At 47.7% G+C, this 23204-nt stretch overlaps 1 protein-coding gene across 1 annotated transcript in view; it reads right to left on the bottom strand.

Annotated features, from left to right (window-relative positions):
- Positions 1–20805, bottom strand: part of ABAT (4-aminobutyrate aminotransferase) — a 117877-nt gene extending 97072 nt beyond the window's left edge. The window contains exon 1 of the mRNA XM_032258076.1: positions 20660–20805. The gene's annotated coding sequence lies outside the window, so the exon portion shown is untranslated. The remainder of the gene's footprint in view (positions 1–20659) is intronic.
- Between the last annotated feature and the right edge of the window lie 2399 nt (positions 20806–23204).

Here is a 23204-nt window from a genome sequence, read left to right as displayed (position 1 = left end):
ATCCTTAAGGAACTCACGGTCTAGTGCTGGAAGCAGAAATGCATGGGGAATTACAACAGAGAGTGGTAAATTCAAGTGAGAAGGAGGCGTGGGGCAATGACTTCCCCAAAGAGAAGTGGGCAACCCAGCCAGGACCAGGGGGAAGGCTTCCTTCGTGAAGGATAGGGGACCAGCCCCAAAACAGAGGAACTGTCTCTCTGGACGAGACACCCTTGAACAATTTTAATTAATTCAGATGGGAATTTCACCTGAATATAATCTTGGTTTCACTTTTTATCTTTTAGAGATAGAGTCTCACTGTGTTGCCCTGGCTGGAGTGCAGTAGTGCGATCAAGGCTCAGTGCAACTTCAGCCTCCCACCCTCAGAGGATCCTCCCAACTCAGCCTCTCAAGTAGCTGGCGCTACAGGTGCATGCCACTACACCCGACTAACTTTTAAATTTTTTGTAGAGAAGGGGTCTCACCATGTTGCCCAGGCTGGTCCCTAATTTCTGGCCTCAAGTGATCCTCCTGCCTCAGCCTCCCAAAGCACTGGGATTATAGGCATGAGCCACTGTGCCCGGCTGCTGCATATAATGTTGGTTTCCTCATCTGTAAAATGGTGATGAGAATAGGACCTACCTTGAAGGCTGTTGTGAGGGTTAAATGATAATCCATGGCAAGTGCTCAGAACAGTGGAAGGGGTTCCTGTGGCCTTTTCTTCCCTATGAAAAGCAGGGCCCTGAGCAACCTTTGTATTGCCAGCATTGCTTTGGGGGTTGGCTCAAGTGTGGTCAGCTCCATGTCTGGGCATCCCTCAGCGCTGTGGCTCAAGTTGGGGGAAAACATACAGAGGGGTGACTCTAGCCTCCAGCTGAGACTTTAAAGGGACTTTCCTGGCAACCCTGGAAGAGCATACCCCATTTCATAACCTTCTCCAGGTTAAAGATTACCCATCCTGGTAAAATTCAGTTAACAATTTACTGTCTCCTACAAAACACCTTTGGATCCAGTGCGGTGGCTCACGCCTGTAATCCCAGCACTTTGGGAAGCCAAGGCGGATGGATCACCTGAGGTCAGGAGTTTGAGACCAGCCTGGCCAATGTGGTAAAACCCTGTCTGTACTAAAAATACAAAAATTAACCAGACGTGGTGGTGTGCACCGGTAATCTCAGCTACTCAGGAGGCTGAGGCAGGAGAATCGCTTGAACCTGGAAGGTGGAAGTTGCGGTGAGTTAAGATTGTGCCACTGCACTTCAGCCTGGGCAACAGAGTGAGACTCCATCTCAAAACAAACAAACAAACAAACAAACAGAAAGAAATACTTTTGGATCCTTCAAAGGTCTGAGCCAAACAAAAGCTCTCCTTAATTGTAGTGGTGGAAGTGTTCATTCAATCAGCCATGTAGCAAAACCCCCGCACAAAGGGCACGAGGTCTGCATGTTTGCTTGCTCTTTCAAGATAGAAATGCAGATAGCAAGCCCAGGGGCAGAGACCTTTGGCATACTGTGTTCAGCAGCAAAGAAGTGAATTTATGAACACGCTCCATTCCCATCAGGAAGGAAAGAATACGACATGGCAAGTGCTAAGAGCTTCAGGCCCTTTTGGGGGGATTTTCCTCCCAATCCCCCAGCAAAAAAGTTATGAGTCTGCAGTATTGAAATGTCCTGGAGTGCAGCTTCCAAGAGGTAAACCTCACCTGCTCTACTGCCTCCTTCTTAGCTATGTTGCCTAGAGCATTTTATGGACTCTATTTATTTACTTATTTATTAGTTACAATGTATTTTTTTAGAGATAGGGTCTTGTTCTGTTGCCCAAGCTGGAGTGCAGTGGTGTGATCACAGCTCACTACAGCCTCCACTTCCTGGGCTTAAGCGATCCTCCCACCTTAGCCTCCCAAGTAGCTAGGACCACAGGCATGAACCATCATGCCAGGCTAATTTTTAAATTTTTTGTAGAGACGAAGTCTCTCTATGTTGCTCAGGCTGGTCTCTAACTTCTGGCCTCAAGTGATCCTCCCATCTTAGACTCCCAAAGCACTGGGATTACAGGTGTGTGCCACCACGCCCGGCTAATTTTTGCATTTTTAGAGACAGGGTTTCACCACGTTGGCCAGGCTAGCCTTGAACTCCTGACCTTGTGGTTTGCCCGCCTTGGCCTCCCAAAGTGCTGGGATTACAGGCGTGAGCCTCACTCTCTATTTTGAAAAGGAAAAAAGTACCACAAAAATCTAGAAAATTATAGAGTTGGAGACTCTTATATTTGCCCTTTGGAAGCTGTGTGGTCTTAGGCAAGTGAGGTAAGTTCTCTAAGCTTCTGTGTTCTTATCCACAGAATGAGAATCATGCCTCCAAAGGTGATGAGTAGAGATGATGGTGAATGAGGAGAAACAGTTCAAGTTCACAGCACTGTGGTTGGCACCAGGCCCATCCTAAGGGACACTCCAGCAGGCAAGACACTCACCAGGTTGGGGAAAAAACGGTTCCAGACCTGAGATGGTGCCAGGCAGATGCTGCTGCTGGAGAAGTAGGGCTGACTGCACAGTAAAACTGTTGCTAGCAAAATGAAATATTCAGTGACAGGAGCTGGGGGATGAAGGTAAATAAAACTAATGTGTCACTCCAGGGGTTGTCATACACATTCTTCTCCTGCTAAGAAGCAACCCTAGTTGTGCTGAAAAGACTCTTGGAACTCCCCTTAAACTGGAAGATTCCAAAGTGACTCTTATTATTGTTCTTAGGATACTTGTTCTAGGTATAAAAACCAGCCCTGGAATATTGTTTAAAGGCCTTGAGGTCTGGTCCCCATCACCTTTCCAATTTCAGTGCACATCACCTTCCCCTGACTCTGGGTTTTACCATGAGGATCTAGTGTCTGTCCCAGGAATGCTTCTACTCAGTCTTTGCAGATGCTGTTCCCACTGCCCAAAATGCTTTTCCCTTGATTCTGATTCCTTCTTTTCTTTTTTGTTTGTTTTTTGAGACAGAGTCTTGCTCTGTCACCCAGGCTGGAGTACAGTGGCAGAATCTCAGCTCACTGCAACTTCCACCTTCCAGGTTCAAATGGTTCTCCTGCCTCCGCATCCTGAGTAGCTGGGATTATAGGCATGCACCACCATGCCTGGCTAATTTTTGTATTTTTAGTAGAAGAGGTTTTACCATGTTGGTCAGGCTGGTCTTGAACTCCTGAACTTGTGATCTGCCTTCCTCAGCCTCCCAAAGTGCTGAGATTACAGGCATGAGCCACTGCGCCTGGCTGATTCTTTCATTTCTACTCACACTTTTGATATCCCTGAACCTGTCCCGCCAGATCAAATCTTTCTCTTAGCACCCTACATAGCTCCCCTTTGTGGCCCATCACATTCACATGTTACCTCTATTTGTGTAATTACTTGATTCATGTCTCATCACTTATAAGACTATATACTTCTTAAGGTAGGAGCTGGGTATATGACTAAACTTGCATTCCCATCATGATACCATCTGGCACTGTATTGGAAGCCCAATACATTTTTGTTGACTTATTAGTAAGTCTTGATTGGTGCAGTCTCTTTAGAGGCCAATGAGGCAATGACTATCATATTCTAAGGCTACAGCGGTCAAGACATGGTATGCGGGCAAAGATTTAACACACTGATTAACAGAACTGAACAGAGAATAGAAACACACACACGAATATACGGACACTTGATTTTTGACAATGGTGGTAGTGATACTGGGCCAAATGAACTACCCTTACAGAACAAAATTAATCATGATCCTACCTAATAGAATACATAAAAATCAACAGCAGGTGGATGGTAGAGATAAATATGAAAGGCCAAACATGAAAGCTTCCAGAAGATGAAGAAACAATACAAATGACCTTGAACTTTTTAAACAGGACACAAAAAGCATTAACCATAAAAGAAGACCAGGCACAGTGGCTCATGCCTGTAATCCCAGCAATTTGGGAGGCTGAGGCAGGAGGATTGCTTGAGACCAAGAGTTTGAGACCAGCCTGGGCAACATAGTAAGATCACATCTCTGCAAAAAATAAAAAAGTTGGCCAGGTGTGGTGGCTCGTGCCTATAATCCCAGCACTTTGGGTGGCCAAAGCAGGAAGATCACTAGAACCTAGGAGGTCAAGACCAGCCTGGGCAAAATGGTGAAACCCTGTCTCTACAAAAATTATAAAAATTAGCCCAGCATAATGGCTAGTAGCCTTCCAGCTACTCGGGAAGCTGAGGTGGAGGGATTACTTGAGCCTAGGAGGCAGAGGTTGCAGTGAGCCATGATGGTGCCACTGCACACCAGCCTGGGCACCAAAGAGAGACTCTATCTCAAAAAGAAAAAAAAAAATGAATAAACAAAAGTTACGGATAACAACACAGATAAATCCTACAGATGTTATGGTGTACACAAGAAAATGGATGCAAAATAACATGATTAAAAAACCAAGCAAAGCACACTCTAATGGTGAAGGATGCATTGTTAGCTGTTCTCTGGTGGCGAAGTCCTTCCTTACTGGCCTTCTCTAGTAAGGGCAAGGAAGGATTCTCTGTGAGTGATAGGATGGGGACACCCCAGGACAGGGTGATGATGAAGAAGGACGTGAGGAAGTCGATCTTTCTGGCTGGCTGTGGTCTCCTTCTTGACCTGGTTGTTGGTTATAGGACTGTTAGCTTCATGAGAATTCACTGAGCTGTTCTTTTTGGCTTTGTGTATGTTTCCATATACATGTTATATTTCTTAAGAAAACAGTTTACAAAAGGCATTTAAATAAACACATTCCTTTTGATGTAGGAATTCTACCTCTAAAAATTTCTCCTACAATATTTGCACATGTATGAAATGACTACCTACACAGTTGTTTGTGGTGGATTCCTTTGTAATGACAAAATATTACAAACCACCTAGAGGCCCTTTAGTAGGGACTGGAGGATAAATTAAGTCCTCTGCCCCGTGGAATACTCCACAATCATGAGAAGGGATGAGAAAAGATCTCTGTGATACATTAATGATCAAAAAAAAAAAAAAAAATTCCATCCAGGAAAAGTGGCTCACGCCTGTAATCCTAGTACTGTGGGAGGCTGAGGTGAGTGGATCACCTGAGGTCAGGAGTTCGAGAGCAGCCTGACCAACATGGCAAAACCCCTTCTCTACTAAAAATACAAAAATTAGCTGGATGTGGTAGCACATACTTGTAGTCCCAGCTATTCGAGAGGCTGAGGCAGGAGAATTGCTTGAACTCGGAGGTGGAGGTTGCAGTTAGCCAAGAACGTGGCACTACACTCCAACCTGGGGGACGAAATGAGACTCTGTCTATAAAAAAAAACAAAATAAAAATAAAAAAGCAAAGTGGTGACCACACACACACACACACACACACACACACGCACATGTATATATGTGTATATATATGTGTGTGTGTGTGTATATATATATATATTCAACTTTCGGCCAGGTACAATGGCTCATGCCTATAATACCAGCACTTCAGCCCGAGGTTGGAAGGTTGCTTGAGGCCAGGAGTTTCAGACCATCCTTGGCAACATAGCAAGACCTTGCCTCTACAAAAAAATAAAAAATAAAAAAAATAGCGGGGCGGGGAATGTGCCTATAGTTCCAGCTACTGGGGAGGCTGAGGCAGGAGGATCCCTTGAGCCCAGAGGTTGAGGCAGCAGTAAGCCACGATGGTGCCAGTGTACTCCAGCTTGGGCAACAGAGTGAGACCCATGTCTCTTAAAAAAAAAAAGATTCAGCTCTTATCATCTAGTTTTTTCCAATTTTATAACCATTCATAAAATGTTTCAAAAGGTAGTTTTGTTGTTGCCATTTTACAGATGAGAAAACTGAGGTCCAGAAAGAAGTCACTGGCTCCAGGGCACTCAGAGCCAGCAGCACAGCTGCGGATGTAGGACCTCCTCCTGACCTTGCAGGTCTAGGACACAGAGCTAACCCCAAGCCCCACCGCAGACCTTTCAGGGGCTGCACGGTGTGAGATCTGATGGATGATCCGAGTCGCTGGCAGGCAGCTGCTGCTGGAAGGAGCGCTCAGCCCAAACAAACAGCAGGCTGCTCAGCTTCTGAAGAACCCAGAAGAGTAGGACCCAAGACTAGCGCCTGCTCTGTGGGAGGGCAGGTGGCTAGAAGCTCTCGGCAAACACTTGACATCCAGATGTCCATCCCCACCTCAGGGTCACTGTTTCCCACTCTCTCCCTGGGGTACCCACCATCTCTTCCTCTCAAAGGAGAAAAACAGCCTAGACCCAACCTGGCTCACCTATGATCTGGAAGTGGCTCAGCAAGCCTCAGCACACCTTCACCTCCACCTGTCTAAGGCCACTCTGCACTTCCAAAGCCCCTGAGTACAAACAAGGCAGGCCTTGCACTCCACATCCCATCTCTGGGGGCTAAGGAAGGCACTTTCAGACCTCCTCCACATACCACCAGTTTATATTCAGCATTTACGACTTTTCAAGCCTTTCTCATTTGCAGTGGTAGTTGGTCTTCTCAAACTCTGCTGTGATCATTAGGTGAAAAGACATTATTGCACCCATTGACAGATGGGTAAACTGAGGTCAGAGACAGCAGTGGGCATATGCAGAGGTGTCCATGTGGGTCAGTCCTAGACACCAGGGCTCCAGAATATTAGAGTCCTTGAGCCTTGCTTCTCACTAGAAATGCTCAGGAGATTCTGGGTGAGTCAGTCATCCTTTTTGAGCTTTCATTTCCTGTCTCTGAAATCTGGTCAGCCTTTCCTCATAGAGCTGTTGCGAGTGACAAGGTGAGCAAATACACACAAGTACGCAGCCAATGTGAGTGGCCACAACTCACAGGTCATTGTCATTATCACGGGTAAAGCCGGAGCCAAAACTCTGTCCAGGGTCCTCTGCATGTTTTTTCCCATTCATCCTGCCAGCCTGCCTCTGAATCCCTCCTGGAACCTGTCCCCAGGTCACAATGTCCATGCTCTCCTGAGTGTGGCTCTTTTTTGAGCCCTGCTTCCAGCCCCTTCCAGGACTGGACGCTTAGGGCTGGGGCAGGACGCCAAGCATGCAGATCTGCATACAGGCATTCATTTGCACAAATGCTCCTCCATGTGCACATTTCCAGCCTGTCCCCAGACCAGCGCTCAGCCTGCAAAGCCAGCAGAGCGCTATTTACAGCTCTGGGCAAAGAGAGAGGAGGCAGGCTTTGTTCCCATGCACAAAACAGCCCTACCCTGCCAGGGCAGTGCCTTACTCTTTTGGCTGGTGTTTGGCCAACCTTACCCTGAAGGAGCTTCCAGGTTCTAAAACCTTTTGCAGGAAGGCCAGCAATCTACCCCTGGAATTGGCTGTTGCCCTAATGAAACCCGCACTCAAAGGCAGGTGAGAAAATGTGTCTGTCTACTCTCCATTCAGCTTCCAGGAGGATCTTTCTCAAGTGTTAATAAAATCACATCACTGCCTTGCTTAAATCTCTTCCCTGGTTCCCTATGGGTCTCTGAGTCAAGTCCAAATTCATGATCACGGGTCACCTGGCCAGATGTGATCCACTCTTTGTACAACCTCCACTTGCCACTCCTCACCCACCCATGCCTGTCCGTTTGAACACTGGTTTTATAGAAAAGAGTTACGCATTGCCTATTTACAACACAAATTTTTGGATTATTTGATTCTACTCTTTATTATTATTATATTATTATTATTATTTTGAGACATGGTCTCTTGCCCAGGCTGGAGTGCAGTGGTGCGATCTAGGCTCACTGTAGCCTCCACCTCCCAGGCTCCAGTGATTCTTGTGCCTCAGCCTCCCGAGTAGTTCGGACTATAGGCACGCGCCACCACGCCTAATTTTTTGGTATTTTTGTTAAAGTTAGGGTTTCACCATGTTGCCCAGGCTGGTCTCGAACTCAGCTCAAGCAATCTGTCCACCTCAGCCTCCCAAAGTGCTAGGATTGCAGGTGTGAGCCGCTGTGCCTGACCTTCTTCATATTTTTAAACTATTTTGTTGACACCTTTGTAAGTTGTAGAAAGCTGATAGACAAGCAAATTCTGCCTTGTCCAACCATGTTTGCCTCTGTTTAGAATCTATTTAGACATTCCTCGACTCTTTACATTTTTGTGCTTCATTTGATTTTCCTTTGAACTGGTTCTAATGTCTGCCTGGTTCCCTCATTGAATGAGCCTAATAAAATTGTTGGGCATTTGTTTTTGCTTTGTATCTGTATGAGATTCATGATTTTACCCCCCACCTTTTTTTTTTTTTTTTTTTTGAGACAGGATCTCACTCTGTTTCCCAGGCTGGAGTGCAGTAGCATGATTATGGCTCAGAGCAGCCTCAGCCTCGTCCACCCAAGTTACCCTCCTGCCTCAGCCTCCTGAGTAGCTGGGACTACAGATGCACATCACCACACCTGGCTAATTTTTAAAATTCTGTGTAGAGAAGGGGCCTTGAGAGGTCTTGCTAGGTGGCTCAGGCTGGTCTCAAACTCCTGGGATCAAGTAATCCTCCTGCCTCAGCTTCCTGAGTAGCTGGGATGATAGGCAAGCATCACCAGGCCTGGCTAATTTTGCATTTTTTGTAGAGGCGGAGTTTTGCCTTGTTGACCAGGCTGGTCTTGAACTCCTGGATTCAAGTGATTGACCTGCCTCATGCTCCCAAAGCGCTGGAATTGCAGGTGTGAGAGCCACCGTGCCTAGCCTGTTTTTATTTTTCCCTGCAATTTTCTTGGAATGGCTTCCTATGAACTCTCTGGGCTTGTTTATGATGCTCTCATGCCCAGAGTCTCTCTTCTTTTCTGCCTTTTCCTCCTGAAATTGCTTCCCCAGAATCCCCAGGAACAGGGAGTGGTAACTTCTTTCTACTTTGAGCTTGAGCCTCTATTCACACCCACACACCTTTGGCACTCTCGTCACTGTGCGGTCCTTGTTTTGGGGCCTGTTTCTGCTTGGCTCATCTAGAAGCAGTACTGGTGCAGTAGCTGAGTCTTTGTCTCTCCCTCCATCACTCTGTCTCTCTCTCACACACAGACACATAGACACACACATACCCCTACTACTGTACACAGCACATGGAAATTATACAATAAATGAACACACTCATTGACGAATGAATGAGTGCCAGATGGCTACATCTGTCCACTCCAGATAAGTCACCAAAAGGGAGGCCTGGCTTTCCTTGTTCCATGCTACAGATGCCAGACAACCATGCCTGGAGTCTAGTAAGTACCCAACAAACACTGGTTGACTAAATGAAAGAATACAACTTACGTGCTTGTTGTTGCACCACTTTTTTTTTTTTTTTTTTTGAGACGGAGTTTCGCTCTTGTTGCCCAGGCTGGAGTGCAATGGCGCGATCTCGGCTCACCGCAACCTCCGCCTCCTGGGTTCAGGCAATTCTCCTGCCTCAGCCTCCTGAGTTGCTGGGATTACAGGCATGCGCCACCATGCCCAGCTGATTTTTTGTATTTTTAGTAGAGACGGGGTTTCACCATGTTGACCAGGATGGTGTCGATCTCTTGACCTTGTGATCCACCCGCCTCGACCTCCCAAAGTGCTGGGATTACAGGCGTGAGCCACTGCGCCCGGCCCCTCTTGCACCACTTTTAAGTCATCTCCCCTTTCCCCACTTTCAGAGGACAGACCTAAGTAGCTTCAGAATGTTAACCCTCCACCCCACATTTTCATTATCATTGCAGCATTTCAGTTCCTTTCTCTCCTCCGACCTTTTATTTTTTTAGAAACAGGGTCTCGCTATGTTGCCCAGGCTGGAGTGCACTAGCTATTTACAGGCGAGATTCTACTACTGATCAGCACAGGAGTTTTGACCTGCTCCGTTTCTGACCTGGGCTGGTTCACTCCTTCTTAGGCAACCTGGTGGTCCCCCCCCCTCCCAAGAGGTCACCATATTGATGCCTAACTAGTGCAGATACCTGATTAGCATAGTACATTATGGCCCAGGACACCTGGGCTCAAGCAATCCTCCTGCCTCAGCCTCCCGAGTTGCTGGGACTACAGGCATGTGCCACCATGCTCAGTGGTTACAGCATTTCAATCCTCTTGATCCCATTCCTTTTTTTTTTTTTTTTTTTACGATGAGGTTTCACCATGATGGCCAGGCTGGTCTTGAACTCCTGACCTGAGGTGATCTACCCACCTCGGCCTCCCAAAGTGCTAGGATTACAGGCATGAGCCACCACACCCGGCCATCCCATTCCCTTTAAGGACTGGACGATGATCTCCACTCTGCTTTGTGGTCACTGTGTGACCTTGAGCAAGGCACTGCTCCTCTTGGCTTCTGTTTTCCCATGGGCTTCTGTTTTCCCATGGGTAAAGCCAGGCCAGTGTAGACATTTCAAGAGATAACATCAGGCAAAGATACAAATGACCAATAATGCCTGCAAGATGCATATGCTCAGACACCAATTACATTGTAACAGATGCTGTCAATGTAACTTATCAGCAAAGCTATCCCTAGCTTAGCTCTGAGCATGGGGTTACAGCTCTGTCCGAAAATAGGCTTCTCAAACTCAAAACTGCACACGATTCACCCTGGGGGATATTGTTGAAATGCAGATTCACATTCTGTAGTTCTGGGTGGGGCCCAAGATTCTGCGTTTCTACCTAGCTCCTAGATGACAGAATGCTGCTGGCCACTGGATCACACTTTTAGTAGCAAGGTAGTAGAATACAGTGGGTCCCACCTTTGAAGGAATTCTCAGCACAGCCAAGGGACAGAGTGCTGGCATGTGGCAGATAGCCAAGGTAACAGATGTTAGCACCTAAATGGAAGACACTGGCAGTGAAGGTGATGGGACCTCTGAGAATGGATAAGGTTGGCAGGGGTCACCGGGCTGGTCCAGGATTCCTAGAGAACATGGAAATAGAGTTGGGAACATTCTGCCAGGCTGGTGATTCTACTAAATGATAATTCTGGTGGGCAGAGGGCATCAATCTGTTTTGGCAAGCTCTTGAGGGGATTCTGATGCTAAACTTCGAAAACTGCTATGCTAGACAGAGATAAAGGGGTAGGCTATTCTGGAAGAATAGTGTTCTGTTTTCCCATGATAGAGCTTGTAAATTGCATTCATTTATTCATCCATTCATTCACAAACGCATCCATCAATCTATCCAACCAACAAAGGGGTCGTGTCTGTCCATCCATGCATCCATCCACACCCCCAGCCATCTAACATCTAATACATCCTGAATGCCTCGTGTGTGTGTGTGTGTGCGTGCGCGTGTGTGTGTGTGTCTTGTTACGCACAAGCATTCTGATTGAAATTGTAGATCTACATGCCTGTCTTAGCCTCTAACCAGTGATTCTCAACCAGGGGCAATCTCGTTCCCTAGGGGACACTTCATAATGCCTGGAGACATTTCCCAGTTGTCACAACTTAGAGGAAGGTATGTTGCCAGCATCTCGTGGCTGGAGGCCAAGAATGTTGCTAAAACCCAGCACAGGACAGCCTTGCTTCCATGTCAATAGTATAGAGGCTGGCCGGAAGTGGTGGCTCACACCTGTAATGCCAGCACTTTGGGAGGCCAAGGCAGGCAGATCACCTGAGGTCAGGAGTTCCAGACCAGCCTGGCCAACATGGTGAAACATCATCTCTACTAAAAATACAAAAACTAGCCAGGTGTGGTGGTGGGCATCTATAATCTCAGCTACTCGGGAGGCTGAGGCAGGAGAATCACTTGAACCAGGGAGGCAGATGTTGCAGTGAGTTGAGATTGCGCCACTGCACTCCAGCCTGGGCAACAGAGTAAGACTCCATCTCCAAAAATAAAAAGATACTAGTCATTGAATTAGGCGCCACTCTAATGTAGGAAGACCTCATTTTAACCTAATTATTTCTGCAAAGACCTTATTTCCAAATTAGGTCCTATTCGTAGGTTCTAGGTAAATGTCATCATGCCACTGCACTCCAGCCTGGGCGACAGAGCAAGACACCCTCTCATAAAAAAAAAAAAAAATAGCTGTAGAGGCTGAGCAACTTTGCAGACTGTGAGTTCCTTATGGGCAGGAACTGGTATTCTTTTCCCCTTGGTATCCCAGGATCACAAGACAGTATCTGACCTACAGGAGCTGAGCAAATATTTAAGTGGATGAAGAAATAGTGACAAAAAGAAACATTTATTTATATAAAGAACTCTGGGCAGATGAGGCAGTTCACACTTGTAATCCTAGCACTTTGTGAGGCCAAGGTGGGAGAACTGTTTGATCCTAGAAGTACAAAACCAGCCTGGACTACGTAGGGAGACCCCATCTGAACAAAAATGTTTTTTAAAAAACTAGCCAGGTGTGGTGGCACCTGTTGTGCCAGCTACTTGAAAGACTGAGGCAGAAGTATTTGAACTTGTGAAGTCAAGGCCGCCGTAAGCCTTGATCATGCCACTGCACTCCAGCTTGGGTGAAAAGTGAGACTGTGTGTCAAAAAAAAGAAAAAAAAAAGAACTCTTACAGCTCAAGAACAAAAAGAACTCAATTCAAAAAGGGGCAAATAACTTGAGTAGACATCTTCCCAAAGATAATATATGAATAACCAGCAAACGCATACGATGCTCAACGTCATCAGTCACTAGGGAAATGCAAATCAAAACCACAATGTGGTACCACTTCACACCCGCTAGAGTGATGATGATGATGATTGATGATAGTAATAATAATGATGGAGGCTACGCACAGTGATTCCAGTACTTTGGGAGGCCGAGGCGAGTGGATCACTTGAGGCCAGGAGTTCAAGACCAGCCTGGCCAATACGGTGAAACCCTGTCTCTACTAAAAATACAAAAAAATTAGCCAGGCGGGATGGTGGCCCTCGCCTCTAATCCCAGCTACTCGGGAGGCTGAAGCATAAGAATCACTTGAACCGCCGGGCGCGGTGGCTCAAGCCTGTAATCCCAGCACTTTGGGAGGCCGAGGCGGGTGGATCACGAGGTCAAGAGATCGAGACCATCCTGGTCAACACGGTGAAACCCCGTCTCTACTAAAAACTACAAAAAATTAGCTGGGCATGGTGGCGCGTGCCTGTAATCCCAGCTACTCAGGAGGCTGAGGCAGGAGAATTGCCTGAACCCAGGGGGCGGAGGTTGCGGTGAGCCGAGATCGCGCCATTGCACTCCAGACTGGGTAACAAGAGCGAAACTCCGTCTCAAAAAAAAAAAAAAAAAAAGAATCACTTGAACCTGGCAGGTGGAGGTTGCAGTGAGGTAGGATCATGTGATGGCACTCCAGCCTGGGTGACAGAGCAAGACTCTGTCCCAATGAAAGAAAAAAAAAAAAAGGAGACAAGTATTGGTGAGGATGTGGAAGTGGGAACTCTTATACACGGCTAGTGGGAATGTAAAATGGTACAGCTGCTGTGAAAAACAGAGTTCCCTTTTTCAAACGTTGAAGAGTTATCACATGACCATCAGTTCCCCTCTTGGGCATATACCCAAAATAACTGAAAACAGGTCTTCAAACCAAACTTATACATACATGTTAATAATAGCCAAAAGGTGGGCCTGGCACACACATGTGGATGACAGTGGTTCATGCCTGTAGTCCCAACACTTTGGGAGGCCAAGACAGGAGGACTGTGTGAGGCCAGGAGTTTGACACTAGCCTGGGCAACATAGTGAAACCTCATCTCTACAAAAAGTAAAAAGCAACAACAAAAAATTAGCCAGGCAAGGTAGTTCATGCCTGTAGTCCCAGCTACTGCTCAGGAGGCTGAGGTGGGAGGATCACTTGAGCCCAGGAGGTCGAGGCTGCAGTAAGCCACCATCATACCACTATACTTCAGCCTGGGTGACAGAATGAGACCTTGTCTCAACAAAACAAAACAAAACAAAACAAAAAATAGCCAAGAGGTAAAACAACCCATATGCCATCAACTAATGAATGGAAAAACAAATTATGGTATATCCATACAAGAGAATATTATGCTGCCCTAAAAAGGAATGAAGTACTAAGTTCATGATACATCACAGAGAATCAGGCACAATAGGTCACATACTGTATAATTCTACTTATATGAAATATCCAGATTAGACAAGTCTGTAGAAACAGAAAGCCAAAGTGGTTTTCAAGGGCTGGGGGAACAGGCAGCAATGGCATAATGGGTAGAATTTCCTTTTAGGATGATGGAAATGGTTTAGAACTTGATAGCAGTGACGATTGCACTCCATTGTGAATGTGCTTAATGTCACCTAAAGTACACTTTAAAATGGTTAAAATTGGCTGGGCAGGTGGCTCTTGCCTATAATCCCAGCACTTTGGGAGGCTAAGGTGGGTGGATCACTTGAAGTCAGGAGTTCAAGACCAGCCTGGCCAACATGATGAAACCCTGCCTCTACTAAAAATATAAAAATTAGCCAGGCATGGTGGTGCATGCCTGTAGTCCCAGCTACTCAGGAGGCTGAGTCAGAATCACTTGAACCTGGGAGGCAGAGGTGCAGTGAGCTGATATCACACCACTGCACCCCAGCCTGGGTCACAGAGCAAGAGTGTCCCTGGCACCAAAAAAAATAAATAAAAATAAAATGGTGAAAATGGTCAATTTTATGTTATGAGTATTTTACCTCAATTTAAAAAATACATTTCTGCATTCAATCAATGCTCCTTGAGTATCTACTGTGTGCATAGGGAAGTGGGCTATGCATTTGGGACTCAGGAATAAATGTGATGGATGTGATGGCTGCTCCCAGGCAATTACGGATTGGGAGGAAACTCAACAAACAGCGATGGACCCAGGAGGTCTAGAATGTGGATGATAGGAGTTGGGAGGAAAAGAAATGGTTTTCCTGGCTGGAGGTGGGGGGAGGTCAGGGAAGACTACCTATCAAAGATGCAACGTGAGATAGCTTTTGAAGGAGGAGGAAAACTTGCCCTCGGAGGGTCAATATTATTATTGAAGGGATGTATAACTACAGGCCACATGATGCCATCCCATCCCTGTAATGGATAAGACAATTTAATGCATGGAGTATCTAGAGAAAGCAAGGATGGTTAGACCCCAGGGAGGAGGAGCTAGAGCACAGATCCCCTCAGAGTGCTCCCCCAGGCTTTCTGCTAAAAGCCCCTGTACTGAAGCCGTCATGGTGGACCCGAGGGCAGAGTGAAGAAGTGGGCACGACTGATTCAGTCTGTGAAGCCTCAGGAGCCCCCAGCCCCGCTCCTGTCCTTTCTGAGGCTTTTGTCTTCTGCCTCCTGGCAAGGAGCAGGCAAGCAGAGAAAAAGACAGGAGAGACCAGGGGTCTGAACACAAGGTTTTATTTAATCCTCACATCAGCCCAATAATGGAGGTTCTACTATTGTCCCCTCCTTCTACCATTTTTTGTTTTCGGCTTTCATGTTTTTTCCTTTGCCTTTTAGCTATTTTAAAGATAGAGAAATGAGGCACTGGGCGATAAAGGGGCTGATCTGAGGTCACCATGTGGTGGAAACCTGATTTAGGTGAGGTCAGTCTGACACCAGGATTTCTCCAGGTGCTCAGAGAAGGAATTCCCCCATGGTAAGGAAGGAAGTGTGGCCTGCTAAGATGAGCCTCAGATTCCTGTCTCCTGGTCCCAGAACTATCAGCAAACTCAAAGCTGAATTTCGCCACTGGCAACTTCTGGTGTGAGCAAGTCTCTCAACCTCTGTGGGTTGTGCTCTGCTCATTTTAATTTTTATTTTATGATTAATATTTAGAGTTTCTCTTTGTTGCCCAGGCTGGAGTGCAGTGGCTCGTTCACAACTCACTGCAGCCTCTAACTCCTGGACTCAAGCTATTCTCCTGCCTCAGCCTCCCAAAGTGCTGGGATCACAGATGTCAGCCACGTGGCCAGTCCACTTTCCTCATTTTTAATGCATGGGAAGCAGGTAGAGATTTCTTTTCTTCTTCCTCCATGAATATGTCCTTATAGATATATACTACCTAGGTCCTTTTAATTCTCCACTTCCCTAAATATCTATGTTCATACGTATTACATGTATCTCTTTCAATAGGCTCATACTGGATATATTGATCTGTGAGTTCATACTGGAGATATATATATATATATATATATAAAATATATATTGAGAAATATATATATATGATATCACTATATATATCATATATGTATGATCTATATATCAATATATAGATCTATATATCAATATAGATCAATATATATATAGATATATGATATCTATATATAATATATATATATATGATATATAGATCTATATATTGATATATATATCATATGTATATATATATTGATCAATATATCATACTGGATATATTGATCTGTGAGTTCATCTTTTTCAGTAAATAATATGCCTCAGGAACCTTTCCAGGTGAGGAATGTGGACCCACCTCATTCTTCCCAAGACTGCTCATTCTCCCACATGAATGCATATACTGTAACGCCTTCCCACACTGGTATTGCAAGCTCTACTGTGGACATTCTTTCCTTTTTTTTTTTGAGAGGGAGTCTTGCTCTGTTGCCAGGCTGGAGGGCAGTGGCGCCATCTTGGCTCACTGCAACCTCCACCTCCCGGGTTCAAGCAATTCTCCTGCCTCAGCCTCCTGAGTAGCTGGGACTACAGGCATCTGCCAGCAACACCGGGCTGATTTTTGTATTTTTAGTAGAGACAGGGTTTCGCCATGTTGGTCAGGCTGATCTCGAACTCTTGACTTCAGGTGATCCACCCACCTCAGCCTCCCAAAGTGCTGGGATTACAGGCATGAGCCACCGCGCCTGGCTGGACATTCTTAAGTTATCTCAGTGCAAGTGTGAGCGTTTCTGTGCAAGATTTTTCAAAATGGGACTGCTGGACCAAAGGGCATGCCATTCAAGGTAACTAATCTGAAGAAGGCCCAGAACTCAGTTGTTTCTCAATTTCTGGCATGAATGTTTCTTTGATTGGTGGTGGAGAAGGGGTTGATGATCTTAGACAAGTCTTTTAACTTCTGTCAGCCTTCATTTGCTTATCTGTAGAGTGAGAAACAGTGTAATAGACACAACAGTGCTTTGGAGATGATGAGGTCCTGTGTAGACCGGGCACTGTGGCCCATGCCTGTAACTCACACCTGTAACCCCAGCGCTTTGGGAAGCCGAGGTGGGAGGATCAGTTAAGCCCAGGAGTTTGAGACCAGCTGACTCTGTCTCTACTAAAAATTAAAACAAAAACCAAACAAGAAAGTCCTGTGTAAATGTAAGGAATTCAAATTGTCATTAACAGGGGCAGGCTCCGCAGCTGGACGCATCCCCTTCTCATCACACAGGAACTTATGCAAGAAGGGAGCTGTTTTTGGTTTTATTTTGTTTTTTTTTTTTTTTTCTGGAGACAGGGTCTCACGCTGTCACCCAGGCTGGAGTGCAGCAGTGTGATCACCGCTCACTGCAGCTTCGACCTCCCCGGGCTCAAGCGATCCTCCCACCTCAGCATCCCAGGTTGCTAGGACCCTAGGCACCTGCCACCATTCCCGGCTAATTTTTTAATTGTATTTTGCAGAGATGGGTGATCCACCCGCCTCAGCCTCCCACAGTGCTGGCTGTCCAGTATGTTGCCCAGGCTGGTCTTACACAGCTGGGCTCAAGTCATCCACCCACCTCAGCCAGGAAGGTGCTTTATACTAAGTATCAACTATGTTTAAGGCCATGTATTCGACCAGCAGTTCTCAACAGGGAAGGAAAAGGATGATTTAGCTCCCTAGGGCACATTTGGCAATGCCCGCAGACATTTTCTGATGGACACGACTCATGGGGTGAGGAGTGTTTCTCGAATCTAGTAGGTAGAGACCAGAGGCACTGCCGAATATCATACAATACGCAGGATATTCCCACAATAAAGAATCCTCCCACTCAAATGTCAACAGTGCCCAAGATGAGAACCCCTCGTCTAGACCTGTTTCTTATCTGATGACCAACCCCAGCAAACCTCGTTCAAAGATGAGGAACTGAGGCTCAGAGACATGAACGGCTTGCCTTAGGCTCCACAGACAGCCACTACCAGAGGCCAACTCTCTGCTCCCTCTGACTTCAGAGTCTGTGGTCCATTCGGCATGCTGCACTGTCTCTCGGGGAAGACATCGCCTTATCCCCAAGCACCTTAGCCTTGGCAGATTACAGCAAGGGTTACAAGTTTTGCCTTAAAGCATAAGCACCCCCCTCCAACGCTTCCGAGTTTTGATAACTTTGCACTTGCAATCATTGTTTCTGCTCATTTTCTGTGTGCTAAATATTTTATGAGGATTAACTCATTTTACCTCAAGGATATGTCACAGAGAGGTTAAGATCAGACACTAAGTGGCAGATTTGTGCTCTAGAGCCAGATAAGATGTCTCCAGGGACCAACCTCTTGGCCTTTCTACCTTGATTCCCCTCATGCTCTGAACTTCGCCCTGGCAAAGTTGGGTCACAACCACCAATCCTTTTGCTGGGAACCGGGTAGGGGCAGAAACAGAGAGAGCCCCTACTTCAGACTCATTTGTAGGAACTCGGTCCCTGCTGCCCAGCTGGGTGGTCCTAGAGAAACTGCCAGAATTTCAGCTCTTTTCCCCATGCAATGCCCCAGGAGAAAAGACGCAGGGCTCCAGACAGAGACAAGAGGATGTGCAGAGAACTCAAAGCCACAGGGCATGGGCATGGGCTAAGAGGGAGGGGACCTTGTAGGGAAGGAATGTGACATCCTCAGGTCCTGTCCAAAGTTCTTGGAGCAAACCCAGCTATGCAACTGAGGTTCCTGCAGCAGCCTCCACTCCAGCATGATTCTCATTAGCTGCAACTGATCTTATTAGCTATCCTGGGTCAATTTAGATTTTGGCAAGCCTAGATCTGGCAACGGCCTCAATACAGAGATCACACAGCGTAAGCAGGGATGCGCCGACACCCAGGAATGGAATCCACGAGGCAGCCTGCTGGACGACGGCGCTGAGTTCCAGCTCTGCCCCTTCCGGGCTTCATGACCTTCGCAGAGCCTCGGCGCTTTCTCTGACAAGTGGGGATTTGGGGCCCAGCCGTCCCCCAGTCTCTGTTGTAAATGTGAGGACTGGGGCTTGTGTCAGGCATCCTAGCACCATAAGGGTCCTGAAGGGGTTGGGGCCAGCTGTCACCCACAGGCTGTGTGACCTTGAGCAAGTCTCTTCCCCTTTTGTGCCTCTGTGCATTTAACTGTCAAATGAAGGGGCCATGTCTTTAATGTAGAAGCCCTTTTAGGTCGTAGGACTCCAGACTGGGCCACTGACCTCTTCCCAGGACTGACCTTTTTGGGCCTCCAGGAAACACATTTCTTTGTAACTCCACGCCGCAGCACAGGCTCAAAAGAGCAAGACACGACTCACTGCCTCCCCCTCTTCTGCCTCCCAACCTGACCCACCAGAGAAGAGCTCCCTCCACCCCCTCCTCACTCTGGGTCGCCAACATCCTGTCCCTTAGTCTAGCTTCATCAAAGCAGCAAAGCTAACACTGTCTCCTGCCTAGTGGATAGGCCCAGCAGCACCCATCTTTCTTGGGTGAGTGCTCAGGGAATTCCACCAGGCAATGCCCACAGGTACTTGTGGGGGTACACAGGAGTTTAAGGGGAAATAGGGGCCCTCTTGGAAGAGGACTAGCAGTTTTCTCAGACTGCCTCAAGAGAGGATGCAATGAACACAGGCCTTTGTGCATGTGTTGGGGCGGGGAGCAGGGGAGAGGAGGTGGGTGGTCCCTGCTTGTCCTGCTGCCTCAGAGGACATCTCTGCTGTCAGGGTTTGATGACTCCTGGAAATGTCTCCAGGCCCTGGATCTCAGTTTTAAGAGTTCCAGTCTTACTAAATCTCACTGAACCTCCTCTGGTCTTACCTTGGCCAGGGTGGGTGAGGGAAGGTGAGGGGATACGAAACACGTGGGGCAGCCAGGTGTGGGAGTGGAGTTGGATGAGGTGGAGAAGGACAGGATTGGGAGCGGTGGGAGGGTGGTGCAGGGCCTTACTAGGATGGGATTTCAGTGAAAGGGCTAGGGAGGAGTGGAGGGAGATGGATGACCTGGAGGGGTGGCCAGACCTTTGCCCTGCTCCTGAGTATGAAGGTCCCTCATTTCACATCTTTGCGGGGTGGGGGCGGAGAGTGGAAATCCCCAAAAGCCTTTAGTGGTGGTGTCAGGGGCCACCCTGCCTCTCTAACGGGTAGGCAGGGCTCAGGGTGAATCATCTATCTCTCCAGAGCCCAGTATCTTGGGTGGGAGGGTGACTTGCAGAGTCTCTGCTCTGGGTTTTTCTTGCCTAACGATGGGGGGAGAGCTCTCATTTGTCATGGAGGTGGAGGTCACTGTAGTTTATGAGCTGAGAACACCCCCATTATTCTGAAAGAGAAGGGAGAAGGAAAACACCCAAACTTAGTTTTTTAAGGACGGGGAAGGGGCATCAGTCTCCCAAGAGGTGAGGGGGCTCTAGAGACCTAGGAACTACTTTTGGGGGCCACATTCTATCTCAAGGGGTAAAAGGGAGAGGACTTCTGCCTACAGCTGGGGCCAGGAGGAAAGGCCTATTTCTGAAGGAAAAACGAAGGCATTTTGCTCTCTGGGGGGTGGGAGCCCCTCTCTTTTCGGGGGAGGGGCCCCGCGTCTTGGGAAGATGAGGGCTCCCTTTCTAGGAGAAGATGCCCCGGTTTTGCTCCCTGGGGGCAGGGCAGTAGGACCTCCTCTAGAGACCTAGAGACCTCCTGTCGTCTCCCCTCGGAAGGGCCCGCCCCAAGCCACCGGGCGCCTCGAGCTCACCTCCAGGCCCCGGCTCCGATCTGCGGGCTCCGATCCCCCGGGTTCCGACTAGCGAGATGCACGCTCCGAGTTCCGGCAGCGCAGGGTGTCTGCTCGGCTTCCCCCAGCGACTCGCCGGACTCCCTGGCTCCGTCGAGAGCCCCAGCCAATCAGCGCCGCCGGCCCCGACCCTCGCTCTCGCCGCAGCCAATGGGCTCGCCCGCCACGGGCCACCGCCCCCGGGAGGGAGGGGCAGGCGGGGCGGGGGCAGAGTCCAGCCTCCGTGGGCTGGGTAGACGGGGGCTGGGGCGGGACTGACTCGGGGGCTGGGAGGAGCGACCGCGGGGGTGGGGGGGAGGGCTGGGGGCTAGGGAGGAGACGGCTGAGGACCCCCGTAAAGTTGGGGGGCCCCCCGCCCCTCTGGGGGGGGCAGCTCCATAGGTTGATTTAACCTGGATCTTAATGGGCCCTTTACACCCTCAGGGCTGCAAGCGAGTGTAGCTGCGGAAGGGTTTCCTTTGCTGGAGAGGGAAGGAGCGTCCCACCCTCCTCACCTCACTCCCCACCTCGGCGCTCAGGGCCCTCCTAGCCCTTCTTGCTGCCAGAGACTTTCCTCTGCTTGGCCCAGCGCTCCGGAAAACAAACAGGGCGCTGGGAGTCAGAGGTGGCTTCTTCTGCATGACCTGGGGCAGGCAGGTCACTGCGCCTCCTGATCCTCAGTTTCCTGAAATTGGGACAACAGAGATTGTACCTCCTTCGTGGGTATAAACAAGACCCTAGATGTGATGAAGGTGCCTTTCCACCATTGTAGAAAATGCCTTGTGGAAGCTAGTTAATGCTCAGGTGTGACGGATGGATAGCCCCCACAGCTTTCTAGAGGTATTTGGAAAGAGGATGCGATCTTTCAGTGAGAAAATCAAAGACACAAAGAACTGCTCATCAAGACAACAGGCAATCGCCAAGTGCTCATAATGAGTGAATGGATGGATGGAGATTACAGACCTTAAAAGACGGAGAAAGAGTTCAGCTTGGTTCTCCCCACTCAGCCTGATCACTGACAACTTGGTCAGCTGGAGTCTCGAACCCTGAGGTCTCTTCTGTGGCTGTCCATGAATCCGGGCTGCCCTATCTCTGATTAGACAAGAGCTATAGTCCTTGAAATTAAGGAATTAATATAAACAAATATATAAATAGAAAGCTGCCAAACAAATCATTCACTTCCTAGTGTCACCTCTGGGGACCCTCCCCCCAACAAATACACACAAAGCAGTAAATAAGAATAATTGAGGCCTAGCACAGTGGCTCATGCCTGTAATCCCAGCACTTTGGGAGGCTGAGACAGGCAGATCACTTGACTCCAGGAGTTCGAGACCAGCCTGGCCATCATGGCGAAACCCTGTCTCTACTAAAAGTACAAAAATTAGCCGGGGGTGGTGGCATGTGCCTGTAATCCCAGCTACGTGGGAGGCTGAGGCATAAGAATCGCTTGAACCCAGGTAGGCAGAGGTTGCAGTGAGGTGAGATGGCACCACTGCCTCCAGCCTGGGTAACTGTCACCTTACTTGAAGAACCTGATGGGGTCTGTGTTGAAAATCTAGCAATTTTTAAATTAAAACCAAAGCCATGAAGATCATCCCCTTTACTACCCTCGACCTGCCCAAAGAAATACAGTGGCCAATATACATGGGAGATGACATTTTTGTCAAGGAAAGGCAAGTTAAACTCCCAGGTTCAAGTGATTCTCCTGCCTCAGCCTCCTGAGTAGCTGGGATTATAGATGTGTATCATGACGCCCAGCTAATTTTTGTATTTTTAGTAGAGATGGGGTTTCACCATGTTGGCCAGGCTGGTCTTGAACTGCTGACCTCGTGATCCACCTGCCTCACCCTCCCAAAGTGCCGGGATTGCAGGCATGAGCCACCGAGCCCCACACAACCTTGTTTTTATTATTAGAATTAATATTATTTGCAAAGACTTCAAGGAGTTTCATGTATTGCAGATGGGAGTAGGATCACAGCCTTTCTGGAAGGAAATTGGGTATTTCTATTTTAAAAATCTTAGAGGTAAATTGACCCTTTGATCTATCAATCCAATCCCTATGAATTTATCTGAAAACAATGAAAGGTAGATTAAATGGTAAAGTAGTTTACTGCCACTTTCTTTATCACAGGGAAAAACTGGGAACAGCTTAAATGCACAACAGCAGGGACTCAGAGGGAAATTGTTGCATGAAATTAAACAATAAACATAGGTATCAAATATTGAATGGGGCTGGGCATGGTGATGCACGCCTGTAATTCCAGCACTCTGGGAAGCCAAGGCAAGAGGATCGCTTGAGCCCAAGAGTCCAAGTCCAGCTTGGGTAACATATCGAAACCTTGTCTCTACAAAAAATACAAAAATTATCCGGGCAACATGAGGCATGCCTGTAGCCCCAGCTACTCAAGAGACTGAGGCAGACTTGAATCTGGGAGTCTGAGGCTACTATGGACCAAGATTACACTGCTGTACTCTAGCTGGGTGACAGAGTGAGACCCTGTCTCAAAAGCAAAGCAAAATAAATCTC

This window comes from Sapajus apella, unplaced genomic scaffold (genome assembly GCF_009761245.1).
Source record: "Sapajus apella isolate SASKATOON/1434 unplaced genomic scaffold, GSC_monkey_1.0 scaffold99, whole genome shotgun sequence".
NCBI classification, from domain to species: Eukaryota; Metazoa; Chordata; class Mammalia; order Primates; family Cebidae; genus Sapajus; species Sapajus apella.
The sequence above is the reverse complement of the archived record's forward strand: the minus strand, read 5'-3'. Positions and strand labels throughout refer to the sequence as shown.